Consider the following 13268-nt stretch of genomic DNA (forward strand, 5'->3'; position numbering starts at 1 on the left):
GAGAGAGGAGGGAAGGAAGGAAAGGAGGAAGGAAGGAGGGAAGGAAAGAAGGAAGGAAGGAAAGAAGGAGGGAGAGAGGCAGGAAAGGAGAAAAAGAGGAAAACAGGCACAGACATCCAGAGAGAAAATCAGAACTAAATTGGAAATGAGAGACAAATTGGGGGAAGGAAAGAGAAGCGGGGAAGCAGTGAGGGAGTGTGGGTACACACACAAGTTATGGGCAGCTGAATGCAGGCCCGACCTGCTCAGCTCAGGAGACTTTCTTTTGTGAGCCTGGCACAGGGACGATCTGTACACAGAGGAAAATGTGCTGACTCTTGCCCAAGGCCTGTGGGAGGACAGGACAGATCAATTAACCTGGGTGGGGCTCTCCTGTGCCAAGCCTGGCACTCTCAGTTCTCAGTGCCCAGCCAGGCCAGACCAAGGGCTCTCACGTGACCACTAGCCATTAAAGGGCCGTCAGCTGCAGGGAAGAATCAGCCTTGAACTCAGAAAAACCCTCTCCCCGTGCCGATGTCACCTCCACCGGCCCAGCTATCCCCAATCTGCCAGGCCCAGCCCCGCACCCAGGTCGACCATGCCCCTTGGCCTGGGGAAACCGGCCACTGGGAATCTGAACTGACTTTGAGGCCCCTCTGGGGGCCAGCAGGGCCCGGTACATCCAACGGATGGAGTGATCCTGGAGCATATTTGTGAGTGGAACAAGAGGCTTCTGGAGCAGAATGTTCCCACAGATCTTAGCTGTGGGGGGGGAGGGGGGACGCGACTGATTCCATTTTAAGGACAAGCAAGTTTTCCAGGAAGGGCACATTTGAGCACAGCGTCAAAGGTTGGGTAGGATTGTCGGGCAGGCAGAGAAAGTGGAGGGATCTTAGGTCGTGAGAAGCACAGGTAAGAGTGGAAAGGTGGTATATCTGTGCTTCAGGCTCATCGGGAAGATCAATGGGAGCTGATACGCAGGCCTGGAGGAAATAAGGCTGGGATCCAAGTGGGCCCAGATAAGGACAGACAAACATAAAGGCACAGAGACAGTTAGTCAGGAGGGAGCTTGGAGGTGATACAAATCTTTTTCTCATTGTATTTCTTTTTAATGTTTATTTATTTTTGAGACAGAGACAGGATGCCAGTGGGTTAGGGGCAGAGAGAGAGAGGGACACCCAGAATCCAAAGCGGGCTCCAGGCCCCGAGCTGTCAGTACAGAGCCCCTCGCGGGGCTCGAACTCACGAGCTGTGAGATCATGACCTGAGCCGAAGTCGGACGCTCAACCGGCTGAGCCAGCCGGGAGCCCCTCACTGTATTTTTATTTTTAGCTTTGTATGTGTATGTGTATGAAGTAGAGGAAGAGGATGTGACAGCAACTCAAGTCTTTTTGACCTACGTACGCTGTTCCTCTCCTCTTAAGATACTGACTGCTTTACCTCGTGTGGTGGCCGGTCTTCTGTCTTCTTCAGAGCCTTCCCTCCTATCTCAAGTCCTCATCCACCCCTCCAGATGGCCCCTGGCATAGTCCACTGGCCCTGCTGGGCCTCCTCCAGGCACTGGTATGTATCAGAGAACATTAGAGCCTTCTATCCTGCTTCCTCGGTAGGCAGGTGTTCGTTTAAACTTGAAAAGTTCTAAAGGCACCAAAAAGTTAAAATTTCTCTCATGGAGTTTTTTTTTTTTTTTTTAAATTACATAACGAAGTGAAAGTTTCCTCATTTCGTCTGTTAACATTTATCAGTCAAGATATTTTCCTCAGTTAAATCAAATATATCTCCTTCTACATATATATGTACGTGTGTGTATATATATACATATACTCACACACGTATTTATAGAAGAGAAATTATGCTTTACATATTGATCTGTTTTGTATTTAAAAATATATTGTGAAAAAGTTTCCAACTTCATACCTCATACGCGGTCTCGTCCGCAGACTAGATATACCACAAGTTTTCAACTATTTTTCGTGTTCATAGACATTTAGGATGATGCAACCTTTTTGCCTTTACAAGTGATGCCTCTGCAAACATCCTTGCACGTGAACCCTTCTGTACTCTTGCCATTATGTCCATAGGATGGACTCCTAGAGGTCAGGTTGCTAAGTCAGAGCCCGCACATTTTATATCTTACTAGGAATTACCTCATTCCTCTTAAAAAAAAGGTTGTACTAAGTTGACACTCCAACAAACCGCGGAATGGAGTGCCTCTTCCGCACTCGCTCTCTTGCCCTGGAACTGCCTCGTCGCTTGGTGGGTGAAGAGATGCCACAGGGAGAACTGGCAGCTGTCTAATAATACACGCATAGGTATCGGCAATGCTGGCGCCGAGATTTCGGCTCTGAAGTCACCATGCAAGGAAATGTGTGTGAAATATTAAGGAACAGTGCCCAGCACAGTGTAGGTGCTCACTAAATGCCGGTTGTTGCTATCATTGAAGCATACTGCCACGATGGCGATTTATCAGAAGCTTTAACAGCAGGTTCGGTGTGGAAGAGAACCGGAGAGGAGAGAGAACAGAGGCAAGGAGGCTCCAGGTGGCTCTGCCCAGACTGGGTGAAATGCCCCTTCTTTCTGTGTCCCCAGCACTGTGCCTACCTCTTCACACGAAATGTGATTAGCTGATTCATTGTCCACCATAACACTGTCCCTGGAGGACAAGAGGTACGTTCTCTGACATCAGATGGTGACCACCTATGGGCCGGGATGCGGTGGTCACACTTAAATACCTAAAGGGAATTTGAAGGGATAAACTTCTGAGTTTGAGACTCTCTCTATTAGTTGCTTAATGCCTGCAAGTTACCAAGAAAGAGGCACTTATTGTTACACCATAAATTACCATGTGATTTTTTTTTTCCCATGTGAGTCTCCTCTCCTCAATTAGGATGCGGCCCCTTTAAGGAGGAATCATATCTTAAACTTCTTCGATCATCTCTTCCACCATGACAGCTAGTGGGCTAAGGAGGCACGCATGAGGCACTCAATACATACAAAGTGGGGAAAAGTAACGGAACTGGTTTTGGGCGTGGTTTGAGGAAGCCAGTCCCTTTGCTTTAGAGCCAATGCTTCATGTTGGTTGATTAAATCACCATGTGGCTATTTATCTAAAAGTCCATTTCACCTTTGCAAAGAGATAACGGTATTCTCAAGCCTTCCCTCCAAATGGCCCCTCTGCTGCAGACACTCACCGAGGCATGTTCCCCATTCTTAAGCTACAAGTTGTGCATCTGGGATGGGCCAGAGACCAATGTCTGGGGAAATGGGATTATAGAAGGTAACAGCCACTGGGAGGATTTGGCCCCAAAGCTGAGGACTCTTCAATCAATATGTATGACTTTCAGAATTCCTATTTTAATCAGCGAAACGGAAATGAAATTCCAATGTAGCTTTTAGTTTAAAAAAAAAAATTACAAGTGGTATATGATATTCATGCATACCATTTCCTCTGAAATTCTTTTTAAGAATTGAAGAAAATAACCATATAACATACTGGAAAGAACACTAGCCTAGGCATCCAGAGATTTAATTCCATGCCCTAAATTTATCACCTAGTAGCTATGTGATCAAAAGCAGTCACTTCCCCCATCTTACCTCATTTCACTCATATATAGAATGATATGTAAGCTCCCCTTTAGCTCCAGTAATAAAGGAGTCCATAATTCCCTAATTAGTGTTGAAGGCCCATCCATACATCCATCTATCCATCCATCCATCCATCCATCCATCCATCCATCCATCCTTTCCATAAATACCTGATTCCTACTTGTGCTATGGCTATGCAATTCAAGTCTTCTGCTTTGGGTTGGTAGACTGATGGCATCATCCCCCTTCCAAGCACCCGGAGTCAATATCTTGTATAAATTCTGACCCTCTTACTCTCTCATCCACTTCACCTCCAACCAGTCCCAAGTGTTTATTCTTTCTCTGTGTCTCTCTGGACCATCCCATTCTTTCCATGCCCGCTCCGCTGATCCTCTTCCAGCCTCCCCAGCTCTCACTTGAGCTTCTCCAAGACTTCCTAAGTGATTTCCCAGCCTTCAGACTCTTCCTTCCCAATCCACTCTACATTCTGTGCTTATAGTTATCTCCAATCTTTCATTTTAATCAACATCTTTTGAAAGTTTGTTGAATGTAGACACTGTATCTGAACCCTTAAGGAGCTCACAATCAGGAAAGGAAAGCAGACAAAATCAAAGGTTGAGGACAATATGATGCCCGGCTGCCATGGTGGAGGAGTGCTCAGAGGGTTAGATTTCTTTGCTTCTTCTGGTAAGGGCTTCCTTCCCAGTTGTTCCCTCTTCCATGCATCACACAGCGCTTTTTTTTTTGCTTCTAGCATCCCAGTCATCAAATCCTTTTATCATTCATTCTCTACTCTCTCTTCTTAACCAGACTGAGCTCCTGATGGCAGGGATCTAGTCAACTCAAGCGGTCCTTCTAAGTCACAAACCTTGGGTGGCTCTCTTTTGCCTTCAGGGGGAAGTCTAAACCTTGATTTTGGGTATTTAAAGCCCTATAGAGTCTGGATCTATCTTTCTAATTGACTCTGCTAATCAGCCCATATTGGGTCCCATCCCAATCCCAAATCCCCTCCTCCTACCCGATCTCTGGAATATTCTCTGTTAACGACACACGGTAGCTTGACCGCACCCAGTACTTTCACATTCACTGCCTTTGGGTAAGCCAGTCCCTCTTCTGAGAATACCCAATACCCTTTCTCTCCCTTGCTTCCCTGCCTCCAGGGATTCACCTATCCTCTGCTTAAGGCCTAGTTGAAATTCTGTTTTTTCCAAGAACCTGCAGAGAATCAGGCCTACTCATTCAGAATTAATTTTTACCTTTCAAATATTCCTTACAGCAAATGCTCTAATGCATGGGTGGCCCATCTTCTGCAGAGATTTTTGTGAACCTTCCTGGGTACTTCCTACGTTATGAGCTCCTGGGAAGAGGTGCCCACGTCCCATGGGTGTTGGGATCCTTTGTAGCACAGATCACACAGCCTGTACCGTACTGTACTGAGGCTCACTCTGTACTGAGCAGTCGTCACATGCCGGGTACCGCACAGGCTCTATGACATTTCATCCTTACAACAGACCGGGAAACTGGGCTCAGAGAGATGCTGAGTAACCTGCCCAAGGCATCAGCAGGTACGTAATACAATTTAGATTTGGACACAGGCACCTCACAACAACCAGCCTACACTGCCTCTCTATAAGGGGGCACAATAAGTGCCGACGGGTTTTACAGCCATTTAAAGGAGAAGTGGAAGGTATACTTAACGAGCATATCCTGATTCCCTAGGGAGATTTCTTAGCGTTCTCTCTCTTTTTTTTTTTTTTTTTTTAATGAGTTGGCATCTGATACTGCCCTTGAAGACTGAATAGAAGGTTGACAAAGAAAAAAAAAAAGTAAGAGCATTCTAGTAAGAGAATAAGATTTGCGTTAACTCCCTGATAAAAGTGAATAAAGGGTGTTTGAGGGGAAAAGATGTGAGCTATATATGGACTCACTTCCCCCACCAGACTATAGGCAACTGAGGGAAGGAAATGTCCCGGTCGTCGTGCTTGGGGCTATACTTCTACTGCCCTTGGCAGAGTCTCATACAGAACACGCGTTGAATACATATTTTGTATCAGTTAAATATTTTGTATCAATTAACCAAATATTTTGTATCAATAAATACTATCCAAGCGTTTTCTGTGTTCATATCATTTTACACTCACTCTTGGCTAGAGTGCCGCAAACCTTAACGGCCTTTGTGAAGGCTTGAGAAGTCTAAACCCAAGCTTTCAGACCCTGAAAGTGAAACCTCCAGGCACTAGAAATTTCACTGACCAACCCAGTTTCACTGACTGACTGAGTAAAAAACAAACATTAAAGCAACAGAACGAGCTATGAAAAATCAAATATGAAAAAAATGTTTCAGTTCCAAGAAACTTAGGTATTTTCAGTAATGTGCCTCCTGCAGGGAAACCTGACGCCTGGGGTGGCATGTCAGTTTCATTTCCAGCTTTGACCTTCTGTCTCCTAAGGAGAGAGGAAAAGCCCCTCCACCCAACAGCTGTGCAAGGGGCCTGGGTCTGAAGACACAAAGGGAACTGAGGCAGAGTCTATGAAGTTCTTCCCACATTGTACTGTTTTCTATTAGAATAAGCTGTGGGCAGGTCTGTGTCTGTGAGCACATTCAGATCACAACATTTGTTGAATCAGTGAGTCAGAAAATGGCTTAAAGCGGAGCAACTGAGTGGGGAATTTAGCATGATCAAGTAGAAAATGCATTCGACTTGGGGCCGGACCAGCCTGTTTCTTCTCCACCACATAGTAGCTGGGTGATCCTGGGCCGTCTGGGCCTCAGTTTCCTCTTTCAGTTCTGACATATTTGGCAGATCTTCATTATTGTAGGAGGAAAAAACATGCAAACACCTGGAGTTGTTTTTTAAAAGGAGACATTTCTCGGGGCGCCTGGGTGGCTCAGTCGGTTAAGCATCCGACTTCGGCTCAGGTCATGATCTCACAGTCCGTGAGTTCGAGCCCCGCGTGGGGCCCTGTGCTGACAGCTCGGAGCCTGGAGCCCGCTTCGGATTCTGTGTCTCCGTCTCTCTCTGCCCCTCCCCCATCCATGCCCTGTCTCTCTCTGTCTCTAAAATAAATAAACATTAAAAAAAATTTTAAAAAGGAGACATTTCTGGAAAGTTCTCCATGTACTCGGGAATCTGGGAATTGAGGGTTTTTGCCTTTACTCTAACCCAAGGCTTACCGACCTTGGCACAGTTAACATTTGGGGCTTAATACTTCTTTGCTATAGAGGCTGTCCTGTGCATTGTAGGATGGTTTGCATTGTCTCTGATCTCTACTCACTGATGCCAGTAGCATGCACTTCCCTCTCCCCAGCAGTGGCAACCCCAAAACGTCTACAGACACTGCCAACCGTTCCTTGCAGGCAAAATAATCCTCTGTTGGGAGCCGTAGCCCCTGAGTTGCATTCCCAACTCAAACTGATGGAGTCCTTAGAATAATGTAGCTGGGGATGGAGTGGGAGGGTGTGGAGAGCAGACACAGAGCCTCCCTCCACTTCTTAAAAAAAAAAAAAAAATTAGTGTTTATTTATAATTTTGAGAGAGAGAAAGAGAGAGAAACAGAGTGCAGGCTCCAGGCTCTGAGCTGTCAGCACAGAGCCCGATGCGGGTCTCAAACTCACGAGCCCTGAGATCATGACCTGAGCGCAAGGTGGATGCTCAACTGATTGAGCCACCCAGGAGCCCCTTCGCTCCTAAGAACCTAGGGATGGGGTGTCCCTGGGACCTAAGGAAAGTCAAAAGCACGTGTAGTCTGGAAGCAGGAACTTGGCATCTGTGTTTCTGCATTATCACTGACTGCCTGTGTGACTTCCAACAAACTGCTTAACTTCTCTGAGCCTCAGTGTCCTAATGGGTTCCAAGGAAATGATACCTCTCCTCTATGAATCTTCCACTAACCTCCCCACCTCTCCACACCATGGAAAAGGGGGTTCAGAGGACTAAACGTAATGCACGTGAAAGCTCTGTGGGCTAAAAGCACAAGTATGTATGTCGTTCTAAAGATGTTTTTTTAACTGAGGAAGCACCGAAAAATCACTTTCTTCCTGGATAACTTTTCTGTCCAAAGCAGTAACGGTAACCTTGCAGGCACCACCACAGCAGTAGTGAAAACAAATAATGGAGAGCAATTCTCAAGGAATACGGCCATAGTACCAGCTTCCAGGCGTGATTTTTACCAGGCCATGAGTTAGCATTTGTCTGGCAAAAATGAAAGACCTTCTCAAAAAAGATAGCATGCTATCAGGCCCCGGTGAGAATGTGCCATCTGGCCATTCACATACCCAGAAGTAACTGGGCCCACGCTTGTTCTTTCTTCAACCAGGCTACCAACGTGGAAGATGCCCAGGTGACTTGTGTCTTCAGCAACTAAGAACTTCAGGACCAAGAGGGCCCTCTGAGCGGTAGCTGGCTCCTCAGAGCGGGAGCTCCGGTCACAATCAGGCCAAGAGCGGACAGCCCTCCCAATGCGTCTCGCCAAAGCCAAATCACGCCTGGTCCAGGGTTTGACGGTCCTCTCCAGCTGTGGGAAAGCTCACGCCTAGAGCAGCATCCTCCCAAAGCAGCCAGAGTGCCAGGTCAACAGGCCGATGGCTGTCCAGGATGCCTAATTGGCTCAGAAACGATCTCGAATTTCGGATCAGAGACCTCTAGGGTCCAAGTTGGAAGGGATGATACAACTCCGCTTGTGAACGCTTTGGTTTACGGACCACTTCTTCATCCTTTGAGGGTGGTGCAGAATAGCGGCTAAGGGCATTCCCTGTTGAGCCCCGAGTGTGTGTTCCTCCTCTGCTCTCCGCTAGCTGCATGGCTGGGGGCACCCAGTGGGGGCTGGGCAAATGCTAGCGGTACATTCGACGTGCTACATGACGTGCTGCAATCTCCCATTGCAGATGTGGAATCTAAGGTTCGGACAAGTGCACCCCCACACAGCATCCCCACACCCCTTTGCCCTACTCTTTCTATTAAGTCGCTCCTCCTTGTGTCTCTGCTACCTAAATGACATCGGTCCCTCGAGTCTGCTCAAATGCTAGCTGTTCTATAAATTCTGCCTCCAGAACGGAGTTCATCTCAGCTTCCTCCGAGCTGCATAGCACTTTGTTCATAACTCTATCGCGCTGTGGACCTCACTGGGCCACACTAGGCAAGAAAAAGGACCGAGGCGAGGACGTGACACACTGCAGACTGCAGTAAAGACCAGAGAGAGACGGACACAACGAAGGCACGTTTCGCCCCTGCAGCAACGCGTTCCCTCCTTCTCCTGCCCCACGGTCGGATGCACCGCGGGGCCTCTCAAAGCCCTCACCACGTTCTGGTTCCAATCAAAGCTAACTCCACACACACTCTCTCTTCCCAGGCGGACTACCTTAGGGGGAGGAAACAGCTCAGTGTCACCTCCGCACCCGCCATGGCACATGGCCGAGGGTTGCAAGTGCTGAAGCATGCCTGTTCCACTGATCTGAGAAGAGCTGGCTGATAGTGGTGATGGTGCTGAATGGCGGCAGAGATGACAGTGATAACAGGGAGGTTACCTGAACCGAAAGCCAGCCATCACGAAGGGTGATGTGCTCACGATGTTTCGCTATGACTGAGTGAACAACAAGGGATCCACGAATCAGACCTAGAAACGTAGCCCACTCGCTGGCCAACTGGAAAGCAATGGAAAATGGAAAAGGCATATGGGCGGCGCCTATCTTATCAGCTTGAGCCCATCCGTAGATTAATGTGGCATAGCGGTGGCACGTGGAAATCATTGAAAAACCCTGTTGTTACTGTTCATTGAGGAAGATGTAGAAAAGATCCAAAGGTACAGGGAAGAGAAACAGTCACAGTACTATGAAATTTCATGACAGTTCTCTCGCACCTGTCTGATTTGACACAGCTGAGATCAGGCTGATCCTGTGTGTCTCACAGTATGTTTTATTTATTCTTTTTGAATAAATAACACACGCAGAAAGTACAAAGCTCAAAAGTCACAAAGAGCCGGGAGTGAAAAGGCTCTCTCCTACTCCTGCCTTCTGCCCACCGTTTTCTCCCAGGTCCCTCATAGATCCTTCCCGAGGAGTCCTCTGCCTACCTCTGAACAGTTGTTTTGGGTGGGTTAATAGTCAGTCCTCAATCCTTCGAGGTCTTCAGAAACCAAAACTTGTCTGTAAGTACGAAGTATGTCCCTAATGTAGCGTGTCTGTGCTGATAAATGATAAAATGTTACCGCCTCTATGTCAGTTACACAACCGGAAGCAGATAGTGCCACTCTTCCCAAAGACTATTCTTAGCTGACAAATGTGGTTGGAGGTACTCAACCGAGATACAATCCTTCAACAGGCCCCTGTCCCAAAGATTTCCTGAGATGTTGCCAGGAGCCCATAGTGGCCTAAAAAACGGAGAACTTGAAATCAGAGTCTGTGTGTGTTGGGTTGAACGCCAGGCCCGCGTCCCGAAAGGTAGGCCTCTCCTCCTCCCCAGACCAGACCTGGCAAGGACTTCCCTCACACTTTGTTCTGCCCGAGGGTGCTGGGCTTCGAGGTGTGGGAAGAGTGGGTGGGGGAATTCTAGTTCCAGTGAAGCAGTTGAAAGAAAGTCATTTCCACAAAATCTAGCTCAAAATAGAGGAAGCTGTTCTATACTTACCCAAACTTTGTCCCCTGCAAGCTCACCTCCCCACCCCACACGCAGGGGAGTGGGGCAGTGGCTCCCCGGATTTTCCTTGAGATCTGGTGCTGTGTGCTGCCCCATGGGCTTACGTTGTCACAAATCCTCCCACTCTGAGCAAGCACGCCCACCACCTCATTGTGGATCTTCTTCCCCGTAGGCAGTTTCCAGAGTTTTTCAGGAATCGGGCTACAGTTTGGAAGTTTATTTACCAGTGAAGTGAATTTCTCTCTGCTCTCCTTCCTCTCCTCCCAGAACCCATCTGAGAAAGTTACAGAAGGCATCTCCGATTCACAACACGCCCCCCGCCAACCCCCCACTGAATAACACGTCGTCTGGCAACAGGAGGCGTTTGATTACATTTGGATGGAACGCCTGCATCAACTCCAGTTGTCCCCGAATTGGAACTGCTGGGCCTCACGTGCTGCAGCCAACAGTTTGCCTTCACCCACTCCCCTCTCCGAAATGAACCTTTCTCTGGGAAAACAAGAAACCTACGTGCCATCCTGGGTGAGAGACGAACAATGGCTGCGTCCCAGCATCGCATCCCAAGCGTGACAGGCAAGAGCACACTGAGGGGTTTCCAACAACGAGCCACGCTTCAAGCATCTCTGGAGATGCCCTCTGAACCAGAGGACCCAAATGTTCTCCCCGGAGCCCTGCGGTCTCTGTGTTTAATTCAGTGCGTGGGCCTTAAGTTCTCACTGCGTGAGGTCTAAGGCACCCAGCTACTGTCCCCTTTAGCGAGCCTCCATAACCTCCCTCCCCATGCTCTGACTTTGCTTAATCGCTGCAGCAGGCAGAGTAATCGCTCCCCAAAGACACCATCACCCTAATACCCAGACCCTGTGACTATGCTATATTACATGGCAAGGGGCGGGGGGTGGGGGTGGGGAGGGGTGGCTAAAGTCGCAGATGGAATACATTTTGCTGATCAGCAGACCTTAAAAAATAGACTCTCCACAGTAGTCCCCCAAAATAGAGAGACTATCCACAATATGGTGGCCACCATATTATTGCAAAGGTCTCCAAATGGGGAGGAGGGAGGCAGAAGTGTCAGACCCAGAAGAGTGACATCAGGAGAAAGACTCGGTTTTCCAACTGCCACCTATGAAGATGCAGTAAGGGGCCATGAACCAAGGAATACAGGCAGAAAAATCTGGAAACGACAAGAAACTGGATTCTTCCCTAGAGCTTCCTTGGTGTTAACCCAGGGAGGTCTATTCGGACTTCCGACCTCTAGAACTGTAATATTTGTGTTGTTACGTAGCAATAGGAAACCAAGACAGTCACTGTGGACTTGCCATGTGCCAGGCCTGGTACCAGATGCCAAGGGAACATTCCCACAGCATGTGGTTTGTACCGTGTATCCGTCATCAGAGTCCTGCAGGGAAACTGAAGCCACTGTAAGAGTCTAAACACAGAGAATCCAACGCAGATCACTGGCTATGTAGGTGATAGCAGAAGTGAAAAAGTCAGTCCGGCTGTTAGCAATAGCAGAGGTTGCTACTAGGCTGGGCTAGAGGGATATAGAGAAGAAGCCATATTGCCAGAGTGCAGAGGTCAAGGTTGCCAGGTGGAAACTGGATCACCGTGCACCTATCCAGCAGGAGCTGGACGGGACAGAGCCCTGCTTTAGATGCTCCTGAGGCAGAAAGGGAGAGAGAGAGATACCTTGCTTTCTCCCTTTCTCCTGCCCTCTGATTTCCTGTCCAGGCCTCCCGTTGGCTGCTTCCAGCCAGAAGCTAGCTGGCGAAGGGCCTTGGGATATGCAGAGGTCAGCCCTCCTGTAGTACAGAGGGGAGCTGGGGAAGAGCAGACCGTGAATTAATGTATTTGAAGATGAATAAGCCCAAGACACCTCCTTTCTGCATTGATCATCACGAATCTCGAAGCATAATTATCGTTTAAAATGCAAATTCTTTACGTGACTCCTGAGACCCTCCATAAGCTGGCCCTTCCCTAACTTCTCTGCTCTCACTCTCTACAGTTCCCCCCTTCACTCACAGCATCACCACCGCACTGGCCCTTGCTCTGTGCTCCACATGCCAGAAAGTCTCACCTTGGGACCTTGCGCTTGTGGGTTGTAGCCGCTGTTAGAGAACAAGAAATAAATGTGTTTGGGGCTGAGTCATTACATTAACCTGCCTGAGCTGAAACAATTTCCAGTGATAAGAATTCTCAATGCCTGGTCCATAATTGTCCCTCGATAGTTCTCAAGAGTTATTATTAAGTGACTGGATTTTAGACACTCGGTAACTTTGGGTTCAGGGGTGCAGTGTCTTTTTCTTATCCTCACTCCTTCCCCACCAAGTTCCCTGAGGACAAGGAAGTCTTATGTTATCTCCATACCTTTGAAGACTTCCATTGGGCCTAAACCTTAGTAGATGCTCAAGATGGCTATGTGTTGCTTTGAGTTTCTAGGCAACGTGAGGCAGACATGACTGGCACAGCGCAGTCTAGAAGTTTGACTCATAGGAGGAGTTCAACATTGCTGTAGCTACCAACGTTCATGTAGCTCTTGAGCATTTACAAAGGGCTCTCCACTTGGTCCTTATACCAGCTCCCAAAAAAAAAAAAAAAAAATTACACTTATGATTCCCGTTTTCCAGAAGATGAATCACTCTGAGCTCACAGGGGTTCATTATCTTACTCAAGATCTTGCTTTTTCAAGAGAGGAGGCTGGAATTAATTCACTGTTCCAAAATAGTTATGGAGTCCTGACTCTAGGTGCTAGACCCTGGCTGCATCCTCTGCACTTAGTAGGGGCTCAGGAGATATATATAGGAGCCCAAAGGTCCAAAGAAAGTGGAGTTAGCTCCCGGAAGATAAAAGGGAGGCCCTCAGTTCCAGCCAAGGACCGAGGACCAAGAGAATTGCCTGTGCCCTACAGCTTGCGTTTAGTGGGGGCCACTGCCACTGCTCTGTGTCTTCCTGCAAATTTCTGGGTGGTCGGCCAGACGTGCCTGGAGGCAACGGCACCCCAGCAGGCCCTCAGCAGCTCTCCCACTTGCCCAGGCTAATGGCCTTGGCGTTCTAAGTCTGCCCTTTTCCATACAT

At 48.1% G+C, this 13268-nt stretch overlaps 1 long non-coding RNA gene across 1 annotated transcript; it reads left to right on the top strand.

Moving 5' to 3' along the window:
• The first annotated feature begins 477 nt into the window (after positions 1-477).
• Positions 478-12543, top strand: LOC115523249. The gene is made up of 3 exons (XR_003971678.1): positions 478-692; positions 1404-1542; positions 10464-12543. It is a non-coding gene; the product is annotated as an uncharacterized LOC115523249 (long non-coding RNA).
• Positions 12544-13268: the final 725 nt, after the last annotated feature.

This window comes from Lynx canadensis, chromosome C2, assembly GCF_007474595.2.
Source record: "Lynx canadensis isolate LIC74 chromosome C2, mLynCan4.pri.v2, whole genome shotgun sequence".
In the NCBI taxonomy this organism is placed as follows: domain Eukaryota; kingdom Metazoa; phylum Chordata; class Mammalia; order Carnivora; family Felidae; genus Lynx; species Lynx canadensis.